General features: G+C 35.9%; 1 protein-coding gene across 9 annotated transcripts in view; it reads left to right on the forward strand.

Annotated features, from left to right (window-relative positions):
- Positions 1-15,104, forward strand: part of fz2 (frizzled 2) — a 221,823-nt gene that overhangs the window by 160,307 nt on the left and 46,412 nt on the right. The window contains exon 1 of one of the 9 annotated variants that reach the window (XM_089595812.1): positions 13,821-13,852. The exons of the other annotated variants lie outside the window; for them this stretch is intronic. The gene's annotated coding sequence lies outside the window, so the exon portion shown is untranslated. Of the gene's footprint in view, positions 1-13,820; positions 13,853-15,104 lie in introns of those variants that run through there. 9 annotated transcript variants of the gene reach the window in all.

Genomic DNA, 15,104 nt, shown 5'->3' on the forward strand with positions numbered 1-15,104 from the left:
TGTATAGATATCGCGAAATAAGCAATAAATTTTAATCATATTTCCTCAAAAATTTTATTTTTTTGTTCACGGTTATCAGTTGTAGCCGCAGCTAATGGAATCACATTAACTTTTAAAATAACCTTCTGAATAGTCATATATTTTCACTAAAAACGGCATAGCCATGATTTTAATAAAGATTAAAAATAAACAGCTGAAACTTTAAGTGCCTGTCTCTTTTTAAATATTAAAGATATCGTTAAATAAGCATTAAACTTTAATCATAAAAATTTATTTATTGATCTATTTTTTTTTTTTTTTTTACATATATTTACGTTAAGTGGCCTCTAGCTGATGCTTAGAAAATAATTTCAAGGACCAAAGAAACGACCTAAGTAGTGTCTTACATTATTACGAACTTAGCATATCCATGAATTAACACAAAATTTTAAATTTTTGAATACAGAAATTGCCGAACACTTTAACGCTGGTAACTCCGTAATTAATGGGGATATCGCAAAATAAGCACTAAACTCAAATTATAAAGATTTATAAAAAAAAATTTCTAGTTGGCGTTTACTGGCCTCTAAATAACGCTTAGAAAGTTATTTTGACAACAATAATAATCACCTGAAAAGTCACATACGTTCTTGCAAACTGTAAATAGTAAACATATCGAGAAATAAAAAATAAATTTAAATCATAAAAATTCTAAAAAATTGTATTTTTGCTATGTGTTAAGTGGTCTCTAAATGACGCTTAGGAAATGTTTTTGACAGCTAAATTAACCTGAAAAGTCACAAATATGTCTGCTAACGATAGCTTAGCCGTAGCTTAAAACATTTTTTGGTACGTAACACCGTAAATAATGGAGGTATGAAAAAGTATGAAATACATTTAATTCAGTAAAATTAAAAAAAAAAAATTTTTGGTTGGCGTTTCCTGGCCTCTAACAAATGCGTAGAAACTGATTTTGACACCTTAAATAACCTTCTACATAGTATATTATATTTCTACGAATGATGGCTTAGCTACGGATTTACTTAATATTTAAAATTTTTGGATATAGAAATAGCCAAAACTTCAATCGCCCGTATCTACATTATTAATGGAGGTATCGCAAAATAAGTAAGTTAAACTACATCAGTAAAATTTATAATTTTTTTTAATTAGTGCCTGCTAGGCTTGAGTTACTGTTGAAATAACAAATTTATTAACCAAAGAAACTTGTCAGACAATGTAGTCTGTCGTTTGCGAATGGCTCCACAGCCATGGCATCACTTGAAATGTGATATTTTTTGTTTTAAAAATATCATGATTTTAAAGCACTAATATTTCCGTAACTATTAAAGTAATCAATAAATCTATAACTCTCAAAATATCTTTGTAAATAACTGAGATATAGCAAGGTAAGCTATAAGTATGATTCATGAAAATTTGTAAAAAAAAATTTTTTCAATTTTCATCGACTGTGACTGAGCTATCGTTAGTAAAATTATTTGAACAACTACAATAAGCTTCTGAGCAGTTCCTTACACTACTAGAATAAACTATTAATCCATGGTATTACTTGAAGTACAAAAGTTTTAGCTAAAGAAATAAACTAAATTTGAACACCTGTTTCTCAATGAGTAATGAGCGTATTGCGAAATAATCTAGATTTCATGTCATTAAAACTTATTTAAAAAATTTTTTTCAATTTTCATGTACTAGACTTAAGCCAATGCCTGAAAAATAAATTTATAAACTACATAAACTTTACAGATATTTAACTCTATCACTACGAACAACTACAAAGTCGTGGAATACCTTACAATACGATATTTTTGGCTTAAGAACCTGAAACAATCGTGTTTTCATAAATAATAAAAATAGTATCGCGACATAAACAGTGATTTTGTTTGAATAAAATGCAAAGTAATTTTTTTTTTTAGTTCATGCATACTAGGCTTCAGCTATTTTTCTAGAAATAATTTGACAACCAATATAACCTTCTAGATACTTTCCTATGTAACTAAGATAAATTGAAATGTCATAGAGTTACAAAAATTTTGATATTATTGGCTAAAGAAATATCCTAAACTTAATACGCTTGTATCTCTGTAAATAATAATAATATTGCGAAATAAATAATTATTACAAATGATGTAGAATTAAATAAAATTTAATTTTTTGCTTTACATTTACTAGCTCCTAGCCAATGCTTCAAAAATTGTTTCTGCACCTGTATAACTTTCTGAACTGTATTTGATATTACAACAAACGCATGGTCTTAATAAAAATTTATAATTTTTTTACATGGTCATTGTCCAAACTTTAAACCCCCGTACCTCCCCAAAGAATACACATGCCACGAAAAAAGCAGTAATTTTTTAAATAAAAATTTATAAAAAGAATTTTCTTTGTTTTGCGTATACTAGGCCTTCTACGTGCATATAGACAAGAACAATCTTTTTCTGTGTACTTATATTCATCAATATTGTACCAGATATAGGTGCCTAAATTTTGAAGAACCTATTTGAACATCCAGCTTGTAAAATTATAGGCAGGTACTTACAGATTTATTCATCCGATGTCTCAACCTAAGAATCTTTGAATGACAAATTAGCTTGTGTGTGAGTGGTACATATGATGCAGTAGCAGTCAATACTAATAGAATACCTTAATAATGCGGTTGCAGAAATTTTTGGGTGAGAAAAGACTTTCCATTGACTAGCAAAACTGTAAATCAAGCCAAAACGCCGGGAAGTAACATTATTATACCACTAGCTCAACTTCTACTAGAAAGTAGCTCAATATGTTTAGAAGTATTAGGTATGTCAGCATGATTGCAGATAAGAAAATATAAGTCCCCCTGCTAGTGTAATGGGAAAACCAGTGACCACCAGTGTGTAAGACGTGATTGGTGCAGAAATAATGGACTGTTAACTTTAAAGAACATACTGTCGCTGGTACATCTCACTTATCGAAGATCCAATTACTCAATGGAAAATATTTGTTTAGCTGCGTAAAGTAAGTGCTAAAGATAAACTAGCAGCTAGTGACAAGCATATGATTTGTACTTTAGTGTTCTGCATATGCAGTCAACAGCACAGAGTTCGAGGATAAGACAATGGATATTTTTCTAGAATAGCATAGTATAATACGTATAATACATTTGTGGGCTTTAACGTACCATCTCTTAGAAAATCCTATCGAAAAAGTCATCAATATTAACTGAAACAATAATATGTTCTTTCATTGAGAAGAACTATCGGGCTTGTAATGACGATTTTACCAGCCATATTCTTGTGTACATAGGCTTTGCTGTAATTAAAGAGGTAGCTTGAAGCCTATTGACACTATCCGTATACAAGTGGATTCAAGGGTCTTGCAAAGTGGCAAAGCTTCCCTCGGACGACTTGAACATCTATTCTGCTTAGTAGTATTTACAAGCTGCAGTGATTTTGTCGAATATACTGCAAAGTTTATAAGGTTTAATAGAAAAATCTCTTCTATTGTCTATCTAACTCACTGTACCAACTCTTTTACATTTAATAGTGACTTTGTTAGTAAATAAAGCTAAAATTGTGTTTTTAATTAATTGGAATTTGTTAATCTTTAAATATTTGAATTGAAAAAAAAATTTTTATGAACAATAAATGTTATGTCTTATCAGATAATTGAATAAATTTAGTAAAGCCGGAAGTAATCAAATCTTACGAATAATAGAAATGATAAATTTACAAGTTCTCATTCATGGTGTTTTAAATAGTATTAATTGTTCACAACTTAACTCACTTCTATGATGGTTGGTTAGCCACTACTTACGCGCACGCAGTCACAGAATCTTACAAAGTTGACTGCAGCGATAATTCTGATCCTACATGAGAGTACTTATAGAGCCCTCCCACCTACGGAGTCATTGAAAGTTCCATACAACGCTCTGTCTTTTCGCATCACCTCGCTCTTACAAGAAAGTTCGCGGTTCTGATTGAACGATGATGTTAATTAGGCTGCTGCTTTTAACGTCAGAATCCAAGTTGACAGTCCTTTTTCGTTCCTCTTTAATTCACTTTTTAGATGAGTCTACAGTGGCCCAGTTTTCTCAAGCTCTTCTTACACAGCTTAGTCACCGAACTAAGTCTTACATTCGCTTGAAATGCACACTTCTAACACGTAGTTTAATCAACGAATTAAGTTTTACATTCGTTTAAAAACGCAACTAAACTTACTGTCCACCTTTTATAGTTACTTTAGAGCACTTGATGAAACAGAAAAGGCGAGTATTGGTAGGTACAAGAAGTTTTTGTACTCTTGCATTTAAGGAGGACACGTTAGGTTAAGAATCTAAACAAGCAATCAAACTTTAACCTAATTACTCTTGAGTGACTCAAGCACAGTCACTGTGCAATAATTATGCAGCGATTGATAGTTAAAGATGCTGAAATGTTTAATTGTACAGTAGGTACGAATTGTTGTCAAAATTGTGTGCAATATTCGCATACGTAGTAATGAATGTTAAAATTTTTAATTCCTTACATACTTAGATGTAGTAGTGCGAATTAATGATATAACATAAGCACTATATAAATTTTTTGCCGGTTGTGCGAGTAGTTCGATTTTTGCGATAGTAGCTCTTTTTAAAAGTAGTAAGTTATATGTCACGCGATCGCAGAAGTAGATTGACACCTTGATATTTTAATAATCACTGAGCATTTGCTTTTCATAATTTTAGAGTGGAGCTGTGTGTAATAAAGTAATAAATATTAAGTATATGATATGAGATGTCATACGTTCATTATCGTTTTTGATTAAACTCTGTTTCATCCTTAGCGAAATTCTATCGAAGATAGTTTTTACGTAGAACTTTCTCCAAAGAACTCGTAAAAAATTATTTTCTGCTGATTTTAGAAAATAATTTAAAAAATCTACTTTATTTTAAATCCACTGTCTTGAATTCACAAAAAATCAGTAAAAAAAATAAGTAAAAAAGTAAAAATGGAATAAAATTTCATCAGTTTTTCTCGCAACCTCAACTAGTAACTAGGGGTATAAAATTTGATTTGGCATGATAACAGTTATTGAATCAATACCTATTAATCAAAATTAATGTTTTACTTTTAACTACAGAAGTGTATATTTTTTGTTCTTTTTGATTTCTTATCTTTCTGCATTGAACTCTACAAAGCATGACTTTTGGTTTTACCTGCTGCCAGTACTATTATCACTAGCTGTTATTGGTAGTTATTTTAACAAGCTCTTAACATGAAAAACGATTTGGCACTGAAACAGCCTAGGTGATTGAAGTATTTAAGTTCAACCACATATTTGACGTATAACAGTCCTGAGCTCGACTTTTTACAAGCAAAAAATTGCACTGTATACGTTCAATATAGTATTCAACGGTGATGTGTCAATCGTTGGCACCACCAAACTCTTATGGTAGGCTCTCTACAGTTTAGTGGTAGCACTAAACGTTCAGAAGCCAAAGAGCAGAAGCGCCCGAGCTCGAGTCATGGGACCATTTCGGCACATTGGAAGGGCTCGGCTTCTTTGTATGTATAGGTACATTTTGGGCATTGAATCTGCCGCTGTTTTTATTTATACTTATAAGCACGAGTGTTTTCGTACACTAAGTAAACTCAACTGGAAAAATACGACGTAAATAAATCTATGAACATACGTTTATGATCGTACGATTACAAATTTTTGATGCAATGAATTATTAATCTTAAAATTTAAGCCTTATCCTAGTTCTGTGTCATGAATTTGATACCCAACTGGAACAATCGTGCCCCGACCGGGAATCGAAACCACGACCCCTTATTATAATCTGTGTTGTCTCAATAGCTAGCACTCTAACCAACTGAGCCAATGACAAGCCGTATAGGTATAGGAAAAAGGTGGGAGATTTAATGTTAAAAGTATACCTTTACATACAAAGAAACTAAGCCCTTCCAATGTGTCGAAACTAAGTAATGAATGTATACAGGACAATCTTCTGCCTGTAAAAAGTCGAACTCAGGACTGCTATACCTCAAAGATGTGGTTGAACTCAAATATTTCAATCACCTAGGCTGTTTCGATACCAAATCGTTTTTCGTGAAGCTAACAAAGAAAGTCCTTTTAACCCTTTTTTCTTAATACTAAATATACTGTTGAGTTTTCCTAGCTATTTATATAGTTTGAGACTAACAGCCATAAACTGTCATTGACCTTAAGTTTTTTTTTAGTGAATAGCACGCTATACGCACTAAAATTTGACTATAAATTCATTCAATTGGTGCTCTCAGTCTTTTAGGTTTATCCTATACGCTTATCATAATAATGGTACATTACGTCACTAGGGCACAAAGTACAAACATGAGCACCCGAAAGGTGTGGTGTTGTTTGTTGGTGCCCGAGTCGCGTATAACGTTTTTCGTACCGAGGGCGCAAAGTGCAATTTTGTGCCCGTGGGCATACTTTGCGTCCAGTAAATCACTTCAGGGCCTAAGGGCAGAAAAGTACTTTAGGCCTGGAGGGAGCAAAAACTTTTCTGCCAATGGGCCCAAAGTGATGACAAGGGCGCAAAGTGTGGCCCGAGGGCGTAAAGTGGCCGTTGCACTTTGGTACGAAAAAGTTTTTTAAAGTAAACTTACATTATTTTTGTAAAAAATAGAGATTTCACCCCCCCACGATATGTAAAGATTATATCAAATGTTTGTGCACCGAATTTCTGACAATCTAGCTTAGTGACTGTGCTAATTAGTAAAGTAAAAGCCTTGTTTGAAAGCAAGGTAATTATGAGGCATAGTATCTTTACAGCTATTCGTTAAAAATGTATAGTAGTGTCTTATGCATATGCTGTAAAATGCGTAATATTCACGCAGACAAGAAGCCAGTGCTTCACCTTTTGAGCACAAACCTAGTAGCCATGTAGAGTATGAAATGAAGTTCCTCTTGAGATGATTTTCTACTTGTATGTACTTAAAACCTCTTTATTTCGGAAAGATCTTTTAACTACAATCAAGTCTTTACAATGCTCGCTATACCATTTTAGTTTATTTAGCTCACCAAAAGTAAATTCATAAATTAGGATTCAAGTTCGCGTTAATAAAAAGTTGCTTTTTGGTTTCATATCTTACTTTACTCATTTTCTCGTAATAATCTAAGTTATAGTGGGTTAAAATCTGCCCCAGCCTGGATCTTTATTTTGAATGTACCACTTGAAAGTACATACTAAAAAAGTATTTTAGCCAAAATTGCGGCCCTCTAGGTAATAGAAGAGTGCTGGTATATCAAAAGCGTGTTTTTCCAAAAAAATCCGCTTCTGCTTGACTGCCCTATCTCAAAAATCTGGAAAAATTCATGGACGTTTTTGTTCTTACAAGTAAATACCTTTATTTTTTTCAGATCTTTTGGATCAAATCTGGGCAAAGAAGACGTATTTTAATTTTTCAATCATGTTTTAGATTATGCTAATTTTATTTGGCTAGGTTTCAAATAATAATTTTTTATGTTTTTTTTGTGTATATCACGATCCCGCGATTATAACAACCGTATTTCAATCGAAATATCGTCAAAAATAAAGAAAAGGTTCGTTTTCATTTTTTTCATTTTTTTTTGTAGCATTACGTTAAAATTTGATAGTTCAATTTATTCTCATACACCTCAAAATACTCTGTTATCACTAAAGATACTATTTCTTATGCGTAGGTACTGTTTTCAGACCGAAACATGGTGAAAATTAGCAAAAAATCCTTTTTTCCGCATTTTCAAATTAATTTTGCAACAAAACCTTAAACTTTCGTAATTTGATACACTCTATAACACCTTAGAATAATTTTCTGTTACACATTTTCTACATTTTTGTCACATAATCTCAAAATTAAATAATTCAATACACTGTATGCTTTGCAAGTCTTCATAATACACTCTAAAGCACCCAAAAATACTGTGATTGATTAACAACACTATTTTTTATGAGTTCAAGATTTTCTAAATTAAGTATTACTTTGCTGTTGCTACATAAAGCCGGAAGTAGATACTGGGAACTTGAATACTTTATCAGTAAATATCCAGTATAAATAAATAAATAAAACTTCAATGTTTATAATTTCTTTTTTTATTTGAAAAAACAATTGAATAGTTATGAATAATAATATTTAGACCTAGGGCCTGCCTTTTATTTCGGCTGCGATTCCCCTTCATGCATTGACACCATCGCCTACGCGTTACATTAAATGTATGGCAGTTTAAAAAAAAATTTAATGTATTTAATGGCTTTTTCGTATACAAATACACACAACCGAAGACATACATGGGTCAAATTATAATACAAACTGCAATTATTGTACAAACACATTTAGGAAATTTTATTGCGTGATGGTTGCCCATCCCCTTCACGAGAAGCATTGCAGTGATAAAGCTCATGTAAGAACTCATAGAGGTGCTTGCTCTAAATAGTTGCAGTAGCCAAGAATCCAACCGCGATCTTTTGTGTGATGCGTGGCAAATCGAGGTCGATACTAGAGCCACCTCATCTCGTGAGCTCGTGGCTCTGACAGATCATACTAGCCTAAGCTTGTGTCTCCATGTACAGATGCCCCCAGACACACAAGAGCTGCCCCCTGCCCCGACACCGTGAGCGTGCTCCCTTTTTTTCTTTGCGGTTTCGTCACGCGCTTACCTTTTTCCTTTGCTCTCTCTCGTTTGAGTTGGTGTCGGAGACACACCTCGGTGCCTTACGTAGGGAGCTTCTCGTCCGCTCTAGAGCTGTCGTCTCTTGTTGTGCAGTTTGTCTGTCTTGCCACACTATTCTTTGCTGCTTTAATCCTGTCCTCGTTTTTTTACATTAAATATTCAGTAGCAGAGCGTGAAATACACGGCCGTTTTTGAATCCACGTTGCCCCAGCCATATTCAACAACGTTGCAGGTACATCGGCTATTTTCCTCGGCATCAGACAGAAAATGCTCGTGGCCGCGCTCGTGCTACCTTATTTCGATTACGCATCATTGGCTTACCTCGATCTTTCAAAGTACCTCCAACTCGAGTTGCACCGACTTTTCAACACAGTCGTGAAGTTCATCTTCGGGGTGGACCGTGATGCTGAAATGAAGATAATTTTTGGGTAGTATGGTCTATCGGCTGCTTACCTCGGGCAGACCAGAATATCTGGCGGAGTTATTCCCACCGACCGAGGGCCTGAGAAGGTCCGCTAGGCGTGTTGTGGCTGGGCTTTTTGTCCCTTTTTCACGCACTGTCACTTACGAGCGATTTTTCGTTTTGAGTGCTCTAAGATTGTGGAAGGAAATTCCTGAGACTATCTGACTTAATGGCTCTCTTGAATCATTTAAAGCTACACTTTTTGATTGGCTTTTTGAGAGCGACTGAGGTGGGGACAGTACATTGTGATTGGTCTTATCGACCACACATTGCCTATTAATTAGAGAAATTTTATACATCAAGTCACTAAATTACGTCTCATCGATTAAATCGAATTAATCGTCATTATTATTATCAAATTACTATTACATTTTACATTAATTCTATTAATATATAGTACTGTCAATATCCATTTATTTTTACATTGTATTTTTAAATTTCCATTCGGTTTAAAAAACCTTGGCATGCATAAATTAGTTTCATTATCATCATCTCCCTCACTCTCGCTCTCATCAGTATTCTGGTCGTGGTATATTATTTCGAAACTCTTGAGCATTCAGGCTTATAATGACGTATTATTACAAGGAAAAATTCTTTAAAAAGCAGGTTAAGCTTTGTACTTACATAAAGAACGTTTTTGAAAAACTCTACTACTAAAGTAGGTGTTAAGAGACAAACTCTAGAGCATTTCGAAACTCGTTTAGATATGCTCGAACAGTACTGGACCAAGTTTCTTTGACTTCATGACGAACTACGCACGCATGATCCTACGCACACTGTTGCGGTGATTGTTCAAGTATTTCTCCCTGCACTTTCGTTACCTATATTTTCCAATGAAGAGTGGGAATCTTTTAAACAACGCTTTACTTCGCTTGTTCATAATAAAACTAATCTTTCGAACGTCGCGAAACTATCACACTTGCTAGCCTCAGTGTAGGGAAAAGCTGCGCACAAGTTAAAAGAATTCGAGGTGACAGACGCGAATTATACTATTGCTTGAGAAAAACTTACTCGTCGGTACGACATTATAAGACTCAGGCATTTTCATAATATGGAAAAGTTAATTCAGCTGCCAAAGTTCGCGCACGAATCTCGCAAGACCTGAACGATCTCTTAGATAAGGTCGAGGAAACAGTGAAGGCTTTGACTGGTTTAGAGGGTGAGGTCGCTCAGGCTGATTCTTTCATTGCACACTCTATCATTTGAAAGTTGGATCCAATTTCTCGAGAAACCTGGGAGGTTTCCCAAGAAGAAAAACCAGGTTTTTCATCGTATGAAGACTAAATTCCTCGAACGTAGGATTCAAAGCTTGGAGCAATCGCATACAACGTCAGAAAAACCTGACGCTCGTTCAGGTAACTAGTTAGGCAGTAAAAGACTCACCGCAGCCAATTCAGTTCAAACCGTTGATTCTACAACTAATAAAATAACCCCGTGTTGCCTTTTGTGCAATAGTACTCATTTGCTCTTCAGGTGTAAAAAATTCAAAGATATGTTGCTTCAACAAAAGCTACAATACTTTAAAAAGGAGAAACTCTGCTTAAACTGTCTTTGAGTTTTTCATTTTGCTGACAAATGCCCTTCAACCAACACGCTGCTTTACCCAGAAGACTCAGGCTCCAACTTCACAAAGTTCGATTCTTTATCAAAACCAGCGACTGGTTGCACGCTTAAAGTAGAGCAAACTGTTTCAACACAGCATGCTACGATTTCGTGCTCTGCTACGACCTCTTCAAGCGTAGCTCAATCAACGGCTGTGGAGACGGTAGTTTTGCTAGCTACTGCTCAAGTGACGCTGGCCGACCTCAAGGGAAATTCAATTCCCGTTCGAGCCTTAATCGATCCTGGATCCCAGCGATCGTTCATTTCAAAAAGAACTCCAAGTCCGATCATTCTTCCTGGAGGCTGTCTTATCACCAAGAGACTGATTCAAGAGATTCATCGTCTAACCATTCACGCAGGATCTCAACTGATGCAATATGTTCTTCACTCAGCGTTTTGGATCACTTGATGCTCAACGGTCATTACCGCAGTATTCTAACAGTGCGTTCCCTGCACACGACACATTGCGAAGGGTACAATTCAACAAATGGGTTAACTTCCGGCGTGTCGTCTTAACCCAACTCGACCATTCACAGTAACTGGACTTGACTACGCCGGTCCTTTTTTGATTTCGTTCTCCAAAGGCCATGGTGCAAAGACTACTAAAGGTTATGTCCTCTTCTTCATTTGTATGGCAGTCAAAGCTATACACATCGAGGTGGTATCAGATCTGACAGTTGACGCCTTTTTTACAGCCTTTAGTTGCTTGTACGCACGCAGAAGTACTCGCTCTACTCTGATTTTAGACAATGCCTTAACTTTCAAGGGAGCTGCCACAGAACTCGATAAGATGTTCAAAGTGTCGTCGTCATTCGTTGAGAGCTGCCAAGTTCAGCTGATAATGAGAGGTATTAAATGGACGTTCATACCACCAAAAGCACCAAATTTTGGCGTTTTCTGGGAATCAGCCGTCAAATCCTTTAAGCACCACTTTAATAGGATGATTGGCAAATTAACGCTGACCTTTGAAGAAATGTAGACTTTATACACCAAGATCGAGGCGTGCTTAAGCTCACGGCCACTCAGTCTACTCAGCTCCAACGCTATCTCAGCAGTCGCGTTGACTCCTACGCATTTCTATTTGGCACATCGTTATTGGCTTATCCCAAACTCTTCTCCGAGAACTCTGCTTCTTCAGGCAATATGAACCAATGGAGATTATCAATATTTTTCAACGTTTGATGGCTACTTACGAATCTTCGAAACTCCCTCTGAGCTAGATGGAGAAAAGAGGTGCTACACCACATGCAGCTCCGTAACAAGTGGCAGAAGCCTCTGCCCAACTTGCTAGTTGGTGACATTGTGTTTCTTAAGGAACACAATACTTTGCCTAATCGTTGGCCCCTAGAGAAAATTATCGAGACACATTCAGGAAATGATGGCTTAATCTGGGTGGTCACAGTACGAACAGCCACATTGAAATTCAAGCGGTCTGTTACCAGATTGGTGAAGCTCCCAACAAAGTCGGAGCTGCAAAGTTGCTATCAGGAATATTCTGAAGACTAGTGACTATACGCAGTAAAAATAACAAGTTACTATTTCTATAGATTCTAAGTTTTTGATAAAATCTGTTTCTTTGAATCTATACGAGTTTCCTTTACTAGCTTTTTTTTTTTTTAAATACTTCTATATCTCATGTATTAAACGTTCCTTTTATTTTTGTTACACTTCACATCTGACTGATTGTAAAGTTCATTGGTTTTTTGCACCGCCTTGTAAGAACAAAAACGTCCATAAATTTTTTCAGATCCTTTGGATAAAGTAGTCAAGTAGGAGCGATTTTTTTCGAAGAAACATGCTCTTGATATACCAGCACTCTAGTATCACCTATGAGGCTGAAATTTGGGCTAAAATACTTTGTTAGTATGTACTTTTGAGTGGTACATTTAAAATAAAGTTCCAGGCTGGGACGGATTTGACAATCTCAACCCACTATAGCCTTTTTGTTGAAATTTGCTGAACAGGTATAAAAAATATTTTACGAGTATTTCACGAGTATTCTTTATAATTAACATATAAAATTAGTACTCACGGTTTTTTGTATTAGTCAAAAGCGGTAGCTTAATTTTATCTTCTATCATTTCAAGAATCTATACTCATGAACAAATTCCGTTTTTGTCAAAAAAATTACGTGAATCTTTTTTCTATTTTCTGCTCACTGTGTGGCGTGTTTCAAAATGCTGAGAATCTATTAGTATAATTGTAGTGGTTATCGAAGTAAAAGTTCTTTTGACTCGTTGTACGTAAAGAGTTGACTCGTACAATGAGTGAGTGAGCAAACGCAGAAATACACTATAAAACACATCTTTCTTCCGTTGAATTTTGTGTGGAATATCGTATACAATGAATACATTGTTGCGTAGGATTCTATGGTCTTGGGGTGCGCACGAAGTAAATAGTCGAGGAACTAGTATCAACGTCTTTATTAATGCAAAAACGAGAGAAGAGCGCGTCGCGTGTGTACGATCTTCGTCCTTGACGGTTCCAGCCAGAGAGAGCGCTCCTTTCAGCATCCTATCTGCTTATCGCTTTGCTCCCTCCCACTACAATCATCTGTAGTAGGCCCCAAAAAGAGGGGGCGCACGTACGTGTAGCTATGATATCGTACGTGACACGTCCGAGGCCGCGCCGCTATCGTCCTCGATGGCGATTTCCCTTTTTAATTTACTTGTTTGTGCTAGAGTAATATTCGTGTAATGTTGTTTATATTGTATGTGAGATTTCTAACGTAGGAGTAAAAAGGTGGAGAGAAAAAAAAACCTGTCCTTGTTCCTCCTTTATACAAATTCGCTAAATTGTTTTTTTTTGTGTAAGCATTTATTGTTTTTGTTCACGCTCTTCTTCCTTTATAATATAGTGCAATATTGCAAAATTCTCATTTATAAATTCATAGAGTGTAACAATCTTCAAGTTATTTCTACTAATTATTAACTAAATATTTAATCCCACTGTAGGTTATCCATGTTACACTTGTAAAATATGGCATTACAGTATGTTATAATGTATCGTATAGTATTACTTATTTTCCTACTGTTGATTCGATCATTCTTTTAATGTTTTTGATTCGTGTTATTGTTACAGTTGGCTGTGCTACGAGCCTGTTAGATATTTTCACATCATGCATTTTTGTTCGTAAATATGGTAACTAAATTATAATAAACAAATGTAACCTAGATTTATGTATGTATACAAAATTTAATTAAAAATTTTTTTCTTTTTTTTTTTTTATATATATATCCTCTTATGCATGAGGACGTTTCGTTTTTTCAGCTGCCGGAGGTGCACTTCTGACCGCTACGCGTACTTGGTTTTGCGATGCGACTGGTCTTTGTATGGTCTGTAGCATTATTGGTTGCGCTGTCACTGCACCCGTCACTGCGCCTTCGTTTCCGGAACGGTTCCTTCTACCTGTAAGCATTCTAGCCAAATTTAGTATTAAGGGGCCCCCCCATTTTAGGAACCCGAACGACCCAGCTGCTGTGCCTAAAGCTATTTCTGCAGCCATCGATGCGTACCCTTCCCAGTTGGAAAATTTTCCTTCCGTTTGACCTACTTCACGTACCCTTTGAACTATGTCCTCTAGTTTAGTACCGATCGTTAATTTATCTTCTGGACCGTGTTCTTGGCTACTGAGCTCCTGCAGTCCGTCTCTTTCTATTACTAATTCTATTAGGTTCAGCAATTCGTCTCCTTTTGTTCCTTTTATCTCTTGTATAATCTTTTTCAAGTTCAGAGTTGGGCCCTCCAGATTAACGACGTGACTCTTCCCTTCCTCCTGACCCGGTTCAAGTCTGGTTCCTGACACTTGGGCAGTACAGTCCTTTGCCAAGTCTATTACTCCAGCGTGGGACACCTTTATCATCCCGTGTTTGGAGTGCTCGCATTGAGCATGTACCTTTTCTTCCCTTCTAGTGCTGAACGCGTGCTGATTTTTTGCGTGGAGTCGAGTCCAGTATGCCCCCTTTAATTTTGCTAAGACGATCGGACACTCCTCCGGGTTGTCTATTGTTTCTCCTAGGATAAGTCGTATCTCGCATGGGTGATCTTTCTCCACTTCTTGCGTCGGTTCTATTTGTGCGCATATGTTTATCTGGCCTAATTTTTTACATTGGTCGACCGCTTGTCAGGATATCGGAGCGAACCTTTTTTCACTCACGCTACTTACTATATATTCGTACGTTGGTTGTAGGTATGCCACCATATTTGTTATGTTGAACCCCTCTTGCTCTACGGGTAGCGGTGTTATTCTAAGCAGGTCTAATTCTTCCTGCGTTACCAACGGTATTTCAATGTGATATATTACTTTCCTATTGAGTGCTACCGTCGCTATTTCTGCTATTTTCCCTACTCTTTCCTCTGTCATTGTGCCCTCATCTCCCGAAACCCTGAGATC

Source organism: Copidosoma floridanum, unplaced genomic scaffold (genome assembly GCF_036245765.1).
Source record: "Copidosoma floridanum isolate Cflo_tuat_1 unplaced genomic scaffold, Cflo_Japanese_pri ptg000028l, whole genome shotgun sequence".
NCBI lineage: Eukaryota > Metazoa > Arthropoda > Insecta > Hymenoptera > Encyrtidae > Copidosoma > Copidosoma floridanum.